This window comes from Sphaerodactylus townsendi, linkage group LG01, assembly GCF_021028975.2.
Source record: "Sphaerodactylus townsendi isolate TG3544 linkage group LG01, MPM_Stown_v2.3, whole genome shotgun sequence".
In the NCBI taxonomy this organism is placed as follows: Eukaryota; Metazoa; Chordata; class Lepidosauria; order Squamata; family Sphaerodactylidae; genus Sphaerodactylus; species Sphaerodactylus townsendi.
In genome coordinates this window covers 161,097,376-161,112,941 of record NC_059425.1, presented here as the reverse complement: position 1 = coordinate 161,112,941, position 15,566 = coordinate 161,097,376, and the positions used below count along the sequence as shown (strand labels likewise).

General features: G+C 42.9%; 1 long non-coding RNA gene across 1 annotated transcript in view; it reads right to left on the bottom strand.

Annotated features, from left to right (window-relative positions):
• LOC125433821 overlaps nucleotides 1-15,566 on the bottom strand; it is a 34,799-nt gene that overhangs the window by 7,290 nt on the left and 11,943 nt on the right. The window lies entirely within an intron of this gene.

The following is a 15,566-nucleotide window of genomic DNA, read 5'->3' as shown; positions in this document are numbered from 1 at the left end:
TGTTTATTTCATCTACACTCTACTTTTCTCACTGTGACTTAAGGCATGTTACACAGCTCTAAGACAGTTTAATACAAACAAACATATAGGATGTGCCACAGGAGGTGGTGATGGCCACTAACTTGGATAGCTTTAAAAGGGACTTGGACAGATTTATGGAGGAGAAGTCGATCTATGGCTACCAATCTTGATCCTCCTTGATCTCAGATTGCAAATGCCTTAGCAGACCAGGTGCTCAGGAGCAGCAGCAGCAGAAGGCCATTGCTTTCACATCCTGCACGTGAGCTCCCAAAGGCACCTGGTGGGCCACTGCGAGTAGCAGAGCGCTGGACTAGATGGACTCTGGTTTGATCCAGCAGGCTAGTTCTTATGTTCTTAATAGTTGCATTTAGAAAGATACATACAAAAGATACTTTGTATGTATGGATTACTTCCTATGACTGGATTACAAAATTAGAGAACCTAAAATTGCAGTCATGAAACATATCAGAAGGGTTGCAGAATGTATCAATGAAGGATGACAAATCAGCAAATAAAAGCAGTTTAACTTTCAGCTCCAAAACTTTTTTTGCCTTCAAGCATGTGAGGAAGTAGAAGCTTAGGTGACTGTTCTCTGTTATTGAGGCTCAGAACATTTTGCAAATAAAGGTTTGTTTTGAACTTTTCCCCTCTTAAAGTAGACCTTGAAGTTGTTTTGTTTGATCTACACCAGTGTGTCCCTGCTAACTGGAAGAACCAGCTAGTTGGAAGATCTTGGTGTAGTCTCTCATTAGCAAGAAAGAAAAAGGCAGTCAAAAATCAGAGGCAGATATTAAGAACTGCTTTGGCATATTTGAACATGCCAAAGCATATGTCAAAAATAAGCATTCCAGTACCAAAGACCTTTTGGGTAATTAGCTGGTTCATGCTTCTGATTTGCTGTATACGCTTTCTAGTGCAGGTACATGCAATGATAATTTAATCCTAATTCTTGAAATCTTGAGAGGAAGAAGTCACAAGCAGAGCAGGATAGCAGCCTCTAACTCACTCAACAGGGTAAACCACATTACTGGAATTCTGTTTCATGGCCCAATCAGCCTACACATACAAACTAGGCTAGAAGCAGCTGAAGACAGGTTAGTTTTCAGTAGCGCTTCCACTGCATACCATATATCCCACCTGAGGAATCTTGGAGGCTTTTGAGGCAGAGGGTATGTCAAGGAAAGAAAATTCCGTATATTCAGGCAAAGAAATTTTTTCCAACACAATTGCAAGCAGCTAAATTTATTTGCAAGTCTTCTGAGATGGTACCATCGTCAGTTCATTGCAAAACCATGAACCTAGTGTCAAGAGGATCTAATATAGTAATGATTTTAGGATAATTTCTCTACATTTGGGGACCTTGTTCTAGTTGACATCTCAGCTGGTTTTGAACCAGGGTTGGCCAGGATTGTTGGCTGGTCCCAATAACATTTGAATGCTTAGAAGAAAATATAGTTTGTGCTAGAAGTGAAAGCAAAGCGTGTCGTGTTGTATGTTACAATCTAGCAGAGCTGGATTTATGCTGACTAATTGAGCTACAGTTAAAATTCCAAATTACTGTAGGGCAATGCCTCTTAAATTTGGCATGACTTAGAGCCTCGATATGTCTTAATCTGGCTCTGCATCAGAATAACTTCATACATGATGCACGTTAGATAAGCTGGAACTGAATCTGGGTAAGATACATGATAGTAGGTAGCCTGGCTTCTGAGAGAACTATTTCTGATAGGATAGTACTTTCCTCACCTCAACCATGTGGAGCTGAGGCCTCAAGTCTAGGTGATGTTAATGAAGAGCATTTTCTAACCACTTATTGTGAAGGCCTCATCCCTTTGAAAGGAAGAATTTTACTACATTTATCCTTGCCTTTGTTTAGAAGTTAATCATAGCTTCCATGGGATAGATTTTGAAAACTGTTCAGATAACACAGTTGATATAAAAGTCAGGGTTCACCATCTAGTACATGAGTAAGCAAAATATATTTGGCCTGTTTCCCAGAAATCAAAATGGCTGCCAGTTTGTTTCCTAATCTGTTCAAAGTGTTAGTTTCTTAGAGTGCTTCAGAGCCTGGGAAATGCATGGTGATCACTTTTTCCTAGATCAGCTTTCGCAGGACTTGTGGGTATTTTTAAAGAAAAATATAATGAATTCTCTTGTCAGGTTTGCAGTGAAGGGCCATGGTTGTAGAAATACAGAAAAAATAAAGCTTTATTAAGCGGTTCTTGGTGAATAGTGATGTTAAATACTGTCCCCCTGACGTATACAATATACCCACACCTCTGACTGAAACCAAAGCTGGGCCATTTAACAGTATATGCAGATATTTGTCCCTTGCCTTTCACATCTTCAGCTTTTTGTTACCTTCCAATACTTAAATGTAAGCTATTTGGGAAGAGACCAGTCATTTCACTCTGCAAAGTAATGTGCACATTGATGGTGCTGTATAAATCATATTTGTGCATCTATGTCTTGTAAGAACTGTTGTTTTCTCTAGGTGGCAGCCTTGTGCTTTTAAACAGCAGTAAGTGTCTTGGTGTGAATTCATAGTCTTGAGTAATGGTATATATTTATATATACTAAACAGGAAAAATAAAATATAATCCTGTTTAGTGTTAATTGGTTAATTGATTCCTGTGTTTTACGTGGGGACGGGGATATTGCAGTTGGTTGCAATTGGTGAGAGAATATCCACCCTTGAGCTGGTGTGTGGTGTCCCACAAGGGGGACGAGAATTTGCTCCACACCATTCATTATTTAAACAACTATATATGCAGCCCTTTAGCCAGAGTTGATCCTTGGGGTTTGGACATTGGGGATGGCTCCATTGAGTACAATGAGTGATGCTACCCAGTTATCCAATCTGACAGTGATGGACTGTCATGTCGGATGCTAGCACTTCAGGTTGTGCTGGTCAAATACCTGAAGACCATAATGGAATGGATGAAAGAGAGGTGGTTGAAACTAAATCCAGCAAAGACGGAGGACCTGTGGCAGAGCAGATAGGACGTTACTGGCTGCCATACCTTGATGGGGTGCAGCTAGTTGCTGCATCATTTGTCAAGAGCCTTGGCATATACTTGGATACCTCCTTATCAATGGAGAATTAGGTGAATACATGTGTGGCGTTTTACCATCTTTGCCAAGAGAGACAGCTGACTCCCCCATCTGTCCCAAGTTGACTTGGCTTCAGTGATCCATGTAATGGTCACCTCTATGCTGAATTACTGCAACTCGATCTACGCAGGGCTACCCTTGGGCCTGCTCCGGAAACTCCAGCTGGTCCAGAATGCAGAAGCAAGGCTACTTACAGGAGCCTCATGGCAGTCACATATACAACCTGTGCTCTGCCAGCTGCACTGGCATTAGGTGGGATACTGGATCAAGTTTTAGTACTGACATACAAAGCCCTAGAGTCTGGGACCAACATACCTGGGGGGCCACCTCTCCTATTACGTCTAGTGAAAACTTGCTCGTGGTCCCTTTTTTTAAAAGGAGCTCCAGACAACATCCATCACCCTTTCTGAATTTAATGGGTCCTTATACTACAATGCTATATGAAGCGACAAATTATTAGTCTTAAGGAATTTGTAATTTGTGGACTTGCCCTAAGACCACACAATATTCGTTTGTTTTAGAACAAGGCTTGAAGACTGCTGCATAAGATGTTTCAGTTACTTTTCAAAGCCATTTTTCATTCTGTCAAGACTTTATTTGTAGACTCTAATATATACCTGACTTATTTGTGACTGTGGATTTATTTCCTGCTGTTTGATTGTTCTTTTGATGGTGTGCAGTTGATTGTATTGGGGTGGATTCCATCAACTTCTTTGCTCAATCTTACAAAATTCTCCTAATTATAAGCCCCAAAACCATGATTTTTGATTCATGCAAGTCCCATGATCTCCAGCCAAGCCTTTTTGATAATAAAAGGAGACTCCCTGATCCTTTTTTTAAACCAGTGGAAAAGGAGATTGCAGCCTCTTTATTGGTTGTGGTTTTCACACTTAGTTGTCTTTGTTTTGTTTGTATTATCAGCCTTTGTGGAAGAAATGTAAATAAAACAAATAAAAAGACTCAGGAAGAGCAAGTATGGAACGTTTTAATCAGCAATAAGAATAAATATTATGGAGAAGTAACCTGCTTTCCTTGTACAAAATATTTACCATACAAATGAGGAACAGAATGTTCTTTTCAATCTGGAGTCATGTCATATTTGTATTTTAAAAGATTGTTTGAAAACCAAAAGCTAGCTTATTAAACATATAAAAATTTTATCTGTAGAACTAAAAACTAGTGTTTAGGAGGCTAGCTATACGGTAAGGTAATAATAGCAACATTTAGCATTTATACAGGGTTTGAAGCATTTCAGTTATGTAACCAGATAAACCCATTTCATTTTTCAGAAAATCGTCTACAAAGTTAACTTAAACTGGTGATAAATGTACACAAATAGTTGCTTAACAAATACAACATCTCCTATTTTTTCAAGAGTTCTCCCAGCATACTAATACATTTATGCACTGATTCTATTAGTTCTGAGCAAAGTATTTAACACAATTCAGTTGTTTATATGGCCTCTCGCTAAAGTGGCTTTAAATAGACTTTCCTCGTTTTAAAGACCTTTCTCTGTTCTTTTTGAATTATTTGCAATTCTATTCTGTGTAATAAAACTTTCAATACAAACTGAAATATCTAAATGAGCAAATTATGTGTATCTAGGTTTTAACACAATGTGTTAAGGGAGCAGTCGAATTCAGCCATATTTAGGCAGCCGCTGATCATTCCCTTTCATAGTTCCAGCACCCTGTCTGAACTCTATTTGGATCTGCCAGCACAGCACTGTCCATTGGGCTTGAGGGCACACTGTGTCTACCGGTTAGGGAAGGCACCTAGGTCTAGAAGGAGAACTAAACCTCACCTGGGTTGGCAAGAGGGAGATGCTTTGGAACTCACTTGTGCCCACAATTCTTTGTTGTGTCTGGGACCTCTGACACGCTGCTTATCCTACTGGGCAAAAATGACCACAGTGCCCACAAGGATTTGGATTTAGCACAAGTGGTGGAAGCCAATTGGCAAATCTTGTTTGCTCAACTCCCCAACATGCAGCTGCTCTGGCCAAATCTGCTAGAGAGGCTTTCCTGGCAGGGTGCCTGCTGCCTGGAGAAGTGGATATGTCCCGGTCGCTAGCACTGTGGGCTATGTGGTTGAGGCTAAAGAGGCTCTCTTCTGTCTGTATGATGTCCATCTCTCAGAGTAGATGCAGGACATCTGACTTCATGGGGTTCAACAAGAAGGGTGGGTTTATTTGCAGATGTAGGAGCTTTGGCAAGAGCCAAGCAGGTTTCTTGTCTGCCTGCTGTGATGATATCAGCATAGGGCTGGATCCATTTTCAGGGAAAATGTGACTTGTATACCCATTTCCCTCATCTCTGGGGACTCCCTTAAGGGATTTTAAGGTGAGGGTTTGCAGCTCACATATCCAGCTCAGGTGCTGTCATGGCACTCTCAATCTCAACTGAATTGCACCCATGTGGAATCCTGCATCCTGTCAGTCCATGATATCCCCTAGTACAGGGGTAGGGAACCTGCGGCTCTCCAGATGTTCAGGAACTACAATTCCCATCAGCCTCTGTCAGCATGGCCAATTGGCCATGCTGGTAGAGACTGATAAGGAGATATGGATTCTAATTTTATCTGAGCTTTTACAGACTACTAATGGAAGCTGGGATTTTTGTCTATCGATCAGCAAGTGAGTTGGCCGATGCTGGGACCTGCTGCTGTATGATTCTATCAACTGTAACCAATACAGTTTTGGCTATTTGAATACCAAAAAAAAAAAGTGTCTGTTGTATCTTGTTTGTATTGCCACTTGGTGCTGAGCCCACGAGTCCCCGGGAAACAAAATGGGTAGCTTTAGCTAGACAGCACAGTCTTTTCCATTTGTTCTGTATGGTGTTACCGAGACATTGGATTAACCATTGGTTTTTATACTCATAATGGAGGCTACTGCTGTTCTAACTTTCTTCCTCCCACAAGATCAGGCTACTGGAAATTCTATTCAGCCCCCTCTCCAAGTGGATTGAAAGTACGTTATTCAGCGTGTGTGTATGTGCCCTAAGTTTAGCCAACAGCCTGGAGAGAGAGAAAAAGTCCTGTTTCTTTAAAAGAGCCTTAATGGGATGTTATTTACCTCCAGCTATGAAAAGCTTCAGCTGCCCATTTTGACTCATTAAGCCTCTGGTAAAGGCACACAACATTATTCGCCAAGCCTCTTGGCAACCCTGTGATGATATTATGTACTTTGTACAGTTATTCTTATGTTAGTGCAAACAATGCTTAAAGTGTTGATTATAATGTACATTATATGTCAATCACCTATTTTTAAGAACAATTTTTAAGTTAAGGCTAGTGCTGCGTCATTAGATTTCGGCCCCAGTCCTTTACGCAGCTGGCAAGGCTGCAGTTCAAATCCTTGTTCAAGAAAACGTTCCGATGGGAGAGTATCAGATTAAACTGCCATTTCCTCTATTTATAGTTTGAAGAAAGAGCATAAACTTGGAATAAATGACTATTTGCTGCAAATGGACATTTAAAATATTTCGTAACACGGATGGAACTTGATGCATTTTTTACAGAGAAAAGTATTTGGTTTTAGATTTCAGCTAGCTCAGAAGCGTCAAAATGCAGCTGGAAAAGAGACATGAAGATTCCAAGTGTTCTCTGAATTCTAAATATATCTAAACTTCTGAAAATCTGTTGCTTGGAAATGAACACAGGACAACAGACGCTCCTTGTATATAGCTTGGCTTGAAATGGAGTTTTGTTCCCTCTGCTGGCTTTCCAACAGTGACAATTATTAGATTATTTCTCCATAAATACAAATCAAAGCCCGGTGAGGTGAGATAAGGAAGAACCTGCTTATCTTTCTGTGTGTGTGTGTATGAAGGGAGGTTTAACTATAGAAAACAACTTTCTTGACTTTACTTGCCATACAATTGTTCCAGACTGCATCCTGGTTCAAGAACAATAGCATGCACATTCTGATTATCTGGACATGAAGGACAGAGGCAGAAGTAAGTGTCAGAAATGCTGAAGGGTTCTACTTTCATGTAAGTTACCAGTCAAGACAGGCTGAGACTTTTTTCTGGGTGCAATCCCTACTGAGTAACATGGGACCAACTCCCAAGTAGACGTGCTTGGATTGCTCCCTAAGATTAGAAAATGCTAGTAAGAATCTTTTAAGGACCCAAATATTTGGGGATTTGGCTGTCCATAAAGGCATATGTACATATATGCATGCAAACCCTGTCTGTTCATTTTACAAATAAATTACCATTTTAAAAGGCAGCAAAAAAAAAAGGCCTACTTAACAGGTGGTTGTAGTAGGGATGAAAAGACCCTGGTTCAGATCCGCGTTCTGCCACAAAACTCACCAGGTGATTTTTTTTAAAAGCATTTCTCACCCTAATCTACCTCACAACACTTCAGGCAACTGTCATGATCCAGAGTTAAATCCAAAAACAAAAACCACATCATGCCAAGTAAAATATTTATTTATTTATTTAAATTTATATCCTGCCCTATCCCCGCAGGGCGATATCACAAAAAAGTATATTGATATCACAAAACAGTATTTGTTACAAAACCATATGTAAGCTTTGGAGTTTTGCTTAGCAGGTTAAAAAGTTGCTAAGTCTCTTGCTGTGATCGGAGACCTTCCATTGGCAACCACTTGTTGCCTACTCACACACTTAGCGGCAGTTGGAGACATTTTAAAAATACTAGCATCATACATGGCATGAAGTCTCTTTTTGGCTTTTGCAGGAAGTGATGTCACAGTACGTGATGCTTGCACCTCCCCCATGTCTCAATCCTCAAAGTTCCCGCTAGTTGTCAGATATGGCCTTGCAACACATAGGTGGGTATTGAAAAGCAAAATGGAGAGATAGAAAAGGAAATGTTTCAGGCCCTGATTTTATGTGTTGACTGCACGCTTTGAATGCCAGATTTGAATAAATACAAGTCAATCTAGATGCAGCTGATATCAGGTCAAATGTTTATTTTTCAGGGAATAAAAAGAAGGGAGAATGGCAACTTCCAAAGGAAAATATGAAAAATCTCTATAGTGCAACCCCATGCCGAATGCTCCATCCTAAACTTATTTGGAATCAATAGGTTTAGAATGAATTAACTTTGCATAAGATTCCACTGCTAATTGATCAAACTCTAACATCAAATGGAACATACAAGTCCTTTTAAGGGCTAAGAACAGAGGAAAAAGGTGGGCACTTCTGATAGAAGGAGGCTGCCCTACGCCTAAAGGGAAAACGGCCACTCAGATGACCCTATAGAAGTGCTGCTCCAACATCACCTTTGAGGAGGGGGAGAGAATGTTGGAGGGAACACAGGTGGAAAAGGAGTAGGGATGTACCTCAATATGAGAGTACCAAAAGCTCAGGTCTGGCTCCAGAAAAAGAGCAGACACAGTGATGGATAGCTCTGCCTGGTAGTGTGTCACAGTGGTTTAGTGCTGTCTCTAGGAGAGAATAGAGTACGTTACTGTTAGGCCAGCCTCTGGGGACAGATATAACTTGGGGGGGGGGAGCAGGAGGGAGTGGGAGCCCTGTTTTGGGTCACATGGGAAAGCATTCATCTGCCCCCTCCCCCCAGGCCAGGAAGAAGCTGGAGCATGGCCCTCATGAAGAGAGAGAGGCAGGGAGTAAGAGAAGGGCGGCCTTTCTTCCCTCCTCCTGCCACTGCTGCCACCAACGTCTCTGGTGACTTTAAAATTAAGCTTTATTTACTTCTAGAAGAAGCCTGGGGGTGGGAACAAGGGAAAAGTGTAAGAAAGGTTAAATTTTAAAGCTTAATTTTAAAGCTGCCAGAGGCTTTTGCGGCAGCAGGGGCAACCCATGAATGACATCCCCTTCTTGCCGAAGCTCTGTCACCCCTGTCTTTCTCTCTCTTCCCCCGTTCTGTCTCTTCCTCCTCCCTTTTTCTCTATTTCCCCTTTCTCTCCCTTTCCTCCATTCTGTCTCCCCCCTCATTCTTTCCCTGTCCCCCTGTTCTGTCTCTTCCCCTCCCCTATTCTCTATTTCCCTTTTTCTCTCCTTTCCCCTGGTTTGTTCCCCCCCCCTCATTCTCTCCCTTCCCCCCTTTCTCTTATCTCCTCCATTTCTCTCTATATCCCCCTTTTCCCTGGTTTGTTCCCCCACTTTGTTCTCACCCTCCTGTTCTGTCTCTTCTTTCCCATTCTCTCCCTCCCCACCCTGTTGTGTCCCCACCTTCGCCACAAGGCTGTGTGTGTGTAGTATGTCTTTGCCAAAAGGTGCTTTTGGGATGGGGGGAGTAAACATTACTTCCTGGAAAGGTTTTCTGCACATGCTCAGGGATAGAGCCTCCCACCTCCAAATAGAAAGAGCTGAGCTCTCAGGTCTATTCTGTAACAACTAAGGCCGTTTCCGCATGGCCACACTGGGGTGTGTGGTGGCGTATACAATGGCATATACAATGGCGTATACAACACACGAACAGTCCCGGTAGGGGCAGGGAAGACGGCGCAGCGCTGCGCCGTCGCCCAATTGACGTACCTTCCCTGAGACCTTCCAGCGCATCGCCAAGGCCAGGGGACACACCCCCTGCCCTGCGTGACAGCTCTGGAGTCGCAGGGCAGGGGGGCGCGTCCCCAGGCCTGGGCGACATGCCGGAAAATTGCAGGCGGTTTTGCCGTCCCTAGGGCGCTGTAAATGACCCGTGCGGAAAGGGCCTCTATGTCATCTTGCTGACAGAGAAAAGGCACTGTAAATGTTTACAAATAAGACCCACTGGCAAGACATGTCACTGAGTATATAAGGAATGCCTTTCTTTTATGAAGGAGACCAATTTCTGGTTTGGAGTGTTTATGCATTGTGTGGACCAAGGTATGGTTACCAATTGTGGGTAGGGAAATTCCTTAAGGTTCAGGTATTAAGAAGGGAGGGGTACTGGGAAGAGGAGGAATTTGAGCAGAGGAACACTGACAGAGAATTCACCCTCCAAAGCAGTCATTTTATCCAGGGTAACAGATCTCTGTAATTTGGAAATCAGTTGTAATGCTGGGAAGATTGGGCTCACCTGGAGGTTGGCAGCTCTCACAGAATTTAATTTCTCTGAGTATATTAGATTGTCCTGGAAGCAAAATGAACCATTCCTTCCAGAATCACTGCTGTCAGGTTCACTTCTCTTAAAATCTTTTCTTTGGGGGGAAAAGAGCACGTGGAAAGAGATGTGCTCATGCAAGAAGCGATGCATTTTTGGGGTCCAGCAGAGAAAATAAAATGGGTCCAGTGTCCTTCTGAGCATATGCAGAATGTCTCCTCCCTCATCAAAGCATTGGCACAGATAGGACTTTTGTTCTCCACTTTCTGTAATGTTTATACTTGGCCTTTTGGCTATGATTGCTACAGCAGTAACACAGTGTAGATCCTTGTGCTGTGCTGGCAGCTCCTGCCAAGACAACATTTTTTAAAAATCTGCAAAGCCAATCAAATCTCCGCTTTCATTTCCTGAAAACTAAAAGATGGGCGTTGTTGTTGTTTTTTGGGGTGGCGGCGATTTCATTGCTTGCCATTTTCTGTAGATATGCCCCTGTCTGGAGATAAGAAGATCTTGTACGATTCTTGAGAAAGAGCAGGCTATTATGGGTGAAATCCTGTGTGTGTGTGACAGGATCCAACCTAGAGGCTAATCAGTAAAAGCCTGTTTGTGCCTCAAAGCATTAAAGAAAATTCTACCCAGTCTCTAAATCCACACCTAATTTAAATTTATGCACCTCAGCCCAGTTTTTCTTTTGTCTTCCTAGAGCAGTGATGGTGAACCTTTTCGAGACCGAGTGCCCAATCTGCAACCCAAAACCCACTTATTTATCGCAAAGTGCCAACACGGCAATTTAACCTGAATACTGAGGTTTTAGTATAGAAAAAAATGGTTGGCTCCAAGGTGTACCGCGTTACTTTCGGGGAGTAAAAGCTTGGTGGTAATGTCGGTAGAAGCTTTTCTTTTGAAACAACCATTGCAACACTTGAAAGGGTGAGATCCGACCCTAGGAGGGGTTTTAACTCAGGAAGCAAGCCCCATTGCCAGCAACCGAGCTTACTCCCAGGTAAAGGATCATGCTTTAGTTATTTCCCATGAAAATCAGTGGGGTTTAACAGCACTTAACAGGGTTACCTACACTGCTTCCCCAAAACTAGGTCTTAGGTTTAATGCTAATAATCTCCCTGAAATAATTACACTATTATCACATGATGAACTCTGTGCACGCGTGCCCACAGAGAGGGCTCTGAGTGCCACCTCTGGCACCCGTGCCATAGGTTCGCCACCACTGTCCTAGAGAGCCGTCCTGCTGATCTTTTCCTTGAGACTAACCTGTAAATAAATAAACCTTCTGTGGTGTTTATATTTAAATTTAAATTCTGTCTCAATGATCTTGTGCAAACACAATACTTACCTCACGACAGTTAACCCAAAGCCTATACACTTGTTACCTTTAGGACACCTGGTATCTGAGGGGGAAGGTTTATAGTTCAAAACAGACCCAAAATCTTAGGAGGCTGTGCGCATCTCATCAGAAGGGTCGGGGGGGGGGGGGGAGCTTGTCACAGAGCTCTTACATGCAAATGAATATTTGCTTATGTATTTTTGTTCTGCATAATTTATTCCAATTCTGCTAGTCATGTGGAAGGTTAGCATAAGGCATTGAAGCCTCTTCTTCAAGTGTATGTTGCAACCAAGTTTTAAAAATTATATATTACTTCACAAAAATAAAAGCAGAGCTGTTCCAGTGACAGAATGCTGTAGTTCATAACAAGTTCTGCTCTGTATCTATAATGCATTCTTGCTGCGTATCAGTATAAACCATGCCTGGGGTTGTAGGTAATGCAGAGGTTATATACAGGCTACTGTTATGTCCCTTCCTCTTTCTCCGTTTTGTACTCAAGAGATATTCCCAGGCAGACATGTGTGTCTAAAAACTTTGGAACAGACGCCATTTCAGAATAGCAGAAGAACGTTCCTAATAAAGACTTTGGCCTGGAGATATTTTTGTCACTACTCTGCCAGTTACTCGGTGCTGGCAGCTTTCAAGGCACGATTATTTGGCTTGGGTACTTGTTTGATTGCTTTTTCTAACTTTATTGCCAAGGCTTGTTTTTAAAGCATTTATCTGCAACAGAATTGCAGTCTACTGGTTGCCCTGAATGACCTAGTGTAAATCAGGTGGTAAGTGATTCCCTACATGGCACGTTCACACTGGGGACAACTGCACACTTCTTTTGTTAAGACGCATTGTGCGTTCTAATTAAATTTCAAAATGCGTTCCAATTCCTCGGTTTTACTCATTAGAGGGCAGCAAAATTAACCCATCTGTAATTGCACAAGACGTGGGTGTTTTGCATGTCTGGCTCACGTAATGGTCGGACACAACGCAACAACTGTTATTTGCAGCATCTGTATCTCACCCTTTCTCTGAGGAGCTCAGCGCACGGTACCTATGATTGTTCCATTTTCACAACAACTCTATGAGGCTGGAAGACAGAAAGGCTTGGCCAGCGAAAGCCAGTGAGCTTCACACACGAGCACAGATTTAAATTCTGGTCTCTCCGGGCTATGTTTAACGCATCACACCACTCCATTCCGTGATGGTTCTTATTAGGAACTAAAACATCAAAGGTAGTTAGTAGTTATATCAACCACTACTTGGTTACTAGCTTGTAACTCTTCATATTACTCTCTCTAAGATTAATTAAACTCTGTTATTTTAATGCACTACCTGGGAGTGTGATGGAGTCTCCTTCTTTGGAGGTTTTTAGAAAGGCTTGATGCATTGCAGGGGGTTGGACTTGATGGCCCTTGGGGTCTCTTCCAACTCTATGATTCTATGATCTATGTTTTGCAACAAAGAGAAAGAAAACCTGATTGCTACTGATAACTTGGCCACTTAAACAGGGGATTCAAGTGCCCAAAAGTATCCTGAAGAGAGGGCACAGACTCTAGAAGTGATTACCACCAGAGGACAAGCAATGGATGGAAGGATCCATTGAATACTTACTGTGAAGGGTCTTTCTACTGTAGGTAAGGGGGACATCTCAGATGGGTGTCTTCTCCACCAATAGCAAGGAGGCAGGAAATCGTCATCAATTTTGTCATGTCACTTCCTGTCTTTCAAGGCCATATTTGTTCAGTATCCTTATGACCTAGCAGTCCCGTTTTAGTGACCTGAAAACTATAGACAATACTAAGAAACAATTTAATCGTTAACTTGAATAAATGAGCTAACAAACAGAGGCTCAGCGTGTGTTATTCAACACATTCAAAACTACTTATACAAAGGCCATGCGAGGGTTTTAAGCCAAAGGACCAGGGGGGGGTCGAGATGTCCCCACATACCCTACAGGTAGAAAGACCAGCCCTTCACAGTAAAGGTATTCAATGGATCGCTAAGCCCTACACTGCTTGCTAGAGTTTGCGGGACTTATCATCGAGAATAAGGACCTCCCAAGCGAAGTGTAATCCCCAAGAGTAGGGTGGGTCCATCAATCCAGTCGATGATATGTTCCAAGCAACTCTCGCGGCGAAGGCCATTTCAGTTGCTGCCAGAGTCCATCTTAACAGTGTCTGATGAAGAGAGGAACTAAACAGATGACCAAGTGGCAGCGCTATGCAACGATTACGTTCCACTGGAACCCAACCCTAATGTGCGGAAGGCAGCATTTGGTAGCTTCGCGCTGCGTGTTGAGTGCGCCGTCACGCCCCGAGGGACTATCCAACGTGAGGCCGATTTATATGCTTCCGATGATTGTAGCTTTCGAAGCGTCGAGTGCTAATCGCGCCCGCTGTGTTGACATTAAAGCGCCCACATTTGGGGGGGTAACATTAATGTGAATAGAACTTTCCGTTTTCGCGGATGTCTTCTGTCCTGATCATGAAAGGCTTTCAATGCTATAACCGGACGTCAGGTTTATGCACCACATTGCCCGATTCTTCTTTGGGATATGGAGAGGGGTTAGAGCATGAGGGAATTGGAGTACTATGATTTCTTGTTGGATATATGGAATTTGGAGTATACTTTAAAGGAATGAATGAGGGATCTAATCGTTAAGACAACTCTGTCTTTAAAGGAACGATACATTGTAAGCGTTGGCGTTGACCCGATATGGATGCTTTCAATTCCGAGGACCCTAGCGTGTTGGCGTGAAATAGCAAGTAGGAACAGAGTTTTCATCGCGGACCCATACGCCAATGATGGATGGTTTGGATGCGGTTGAGATGGGGGGGTTTGAAGTTAATGAAGTTAGGGAATGACGTATGCCAACGTATGAGGGGAACGATTTAATATCACTGAGTGGCTGAGAGAGAGTTTAACCCCTCTTAAAGAGGAATTTGCCCGCGTCGAAGGGATGTAATGCTGCGATAGGTTTTCACCTATCAGCCGGCGAGACTGTTGAGGATAGCCGAGATTTGCCTTCTTAGGGTGGCACATCGGAGTCCCTTCTCAAAACCTTTTTGGAGAAAATCCAGATAATAGCATGTCACTTACAGAGAGGAGCTTCGAAGGTCCACTTCTCGGTGCTTAGCACCATTTAACAAATGTCCTCAGGATGCATTATAGATATTGTTAATGAGTGGAGCGTTTTAAAATTGCTGCTAGTTATGGTCCTAGTGACCTTACAAGCTGGAAAGTAACCCCTCTTTGTCTCTCCAGTTTTCTTCTCGTTCACACTCCATCGCAGTCCAACCTACCGCTGAGCCACCCTAGGAATTCTGGGTGGGCTTTCAAAGGACCCTATGTTAATAGATTCCGGCGAGTATCGGAAGAACCATGGAGTCGACGGGTGGACATTTCTAGTATGCGTGGAAGGTACCACGGTCTTAAATGGCCATTGTTGATAAAGCGCCGAGGGGATGACACTGAGACTTTCTCCAACCCTGATTTTTTGCATAGGAAGCGGCGGAATCAGCAGAATTGTGGCAGGAAGGCATTAAAAGTAACAAGGCGGGGACCTGCGCAGTGCTGCAATGATGCCAGCATCCGCTTGTAGCCAGCTTTGTGGTGAAGGTAATACCTGGACATGAATTCAGGGGCGGCTGTGTATTGTATCCGCCATGGCGAACAAGGTCCATTTTAGGTTGACCCGAATTAGTAGGAACCAAGATGTCTCTGGAAGACCCTTGGGTTGAGTCTCCATTAAGCCTATGTTGTACTTGATGATTGCCTGCTCAGCCCAGTCCTGCCTTGTCATTTGTTTTATCCCCGGTATGTATTGTTGGGCCTTTCGATGGAAACCCAGTAAGTTGTGTTTTCCCGACCAGTTGAGGGACTTTTAAAGACTTCCTTACGTACGAGTTTTGGGGATCTTGAGCCCCGAAGGATTTGATTTTATATACATCTTGGTAAAGAGATGTTGTTGAAATGTCACCAATGTGATTATCCAGAATGTTGTTTGTTGTACTTCTGACTGGAAGTGTTTATGTACAAGGCTAGGAACACTGCCCGCGTCTCCAGCACA